Source organism: Tribolium madens, unplaced genomic scaffold, assembly GCF_015345945.1.
Source record: "Tribolium madens isolate multiple individuals breed KSU strain unplaced genomic scaffold, Tmad_KSU_1.1 Scaffold_1;HRSCAF=32;Tcas5.2_LG8, whole genome shotgun sequence".
NCBI classification, from domain to species: Eukaryota; Metazoa; Arthropoda; class Insecta; order Coleoptera; family Tenebrionidae; genus Tribolium; species Tribolium madens.
The window spans coordinates 3293618-3294966 of NW_025400984.1; positions in this window are offsets into that span (position 1 = coordinate 3293618).

A 1349-nucleotide genomic window follows, 5' to 3' on the forward strand; every position below is an offset into this window, starting at 1 on the left:
ATTAGTTTTGAATTAATTCTGTATTAAAATCGAGCAAAATTGGATTGAAAATAGCTCAAATTGCTTTATTTTAGAAGAAAACTCTTATTAGACATAGTATTTGGTTGAAATACTTTGGTTTAGGTTGATTCCCACATTAAAATTAAGCCAAATCGATTCAAAATATCACAAATAGTTTTATTTCATCCAAAAATTAAGATTGAAGCAATTATACTTATAAAATACATTAGTTTTGAATTAATTCTGTATTAAAATCGAGCAAAATTGAATTGAAAATAGCTCAAATTGCTTTATTTTGGAAGAAAACTCTTATTAAAGTCAGTATTTGGTTGAAATACTTTGATTTAGGTTGATTCCCAACTTAAAATTGAGCCAAATAGATTGAACATATCACAAATTGCCTTATTTCAGCCTAAAATTATGATTGAAGCAATTATATTTACATAATACATTAATATCGAATTATTTCTACAATAAAATCGAGCAAAATTGAATTGAAAATAGCTCAAATTGCTTTGTTTCAGTATAAAATTGGAATTGAAGCAATTATTTTAATAAAAAAACATTAATTTTGAATTAATTCTGTAGTAAAATCGAGCAAAATTGTATTCAAAACAGCTCAAATTGCTTTATTTTTAAAGAAAACTCTTATTTAAGTCAGTATTTGATTGAAATACTTTGATTTAGGTTAATTTCTAACTTAAAATTGAGCCAAATCGATTGAAAATAACAAAAATTGCTTTATTTCAGCCTAAAATTAAGATTGAAGCAATTATATTTATAAAATTCATTAATTTTGAATTAATTCTGTATTAAAATAGAGCAAAATTGGACTGAAAATTGCTCAAATATCTTTATTTTGGAAGAAAACTCTTTTAGAAGTCAGTATTTGGTTGAAATACTTTGATTCAGGTTGATTCCCAACTTTAAATTGAGCCAAATCGATTGAAAACATCACAAATTGCTTTGTTTCAGCCTAAAATTAAGATTGAAGTAATTATACATATAAAATACATTAGTTTTGAATTAAGTCAATATTAAAATCGAGCAAAATTGGATTCAAAATAGCTCAAATTGCTTTATTTTGGAAAAAAACTCTTATTAAACCCAGTATTTGGTTGAAATACTTTGATTTAGGATGATTCCCAACTTAAAATTGAGCCAAATCGATTGAACATATCACAAATTGCCTTATTTCAGCCTAAAAATAAAGATTCTAGCAATTATATTTATAAAATACATTAATTACGAATTATTTCTGTATAAAAATCGATCAAAATTGTATTGAAAATAACTCAAATTAAATAAAATTTTAGTCGATTTTAATACAGAATTAATTCAAAACAAAT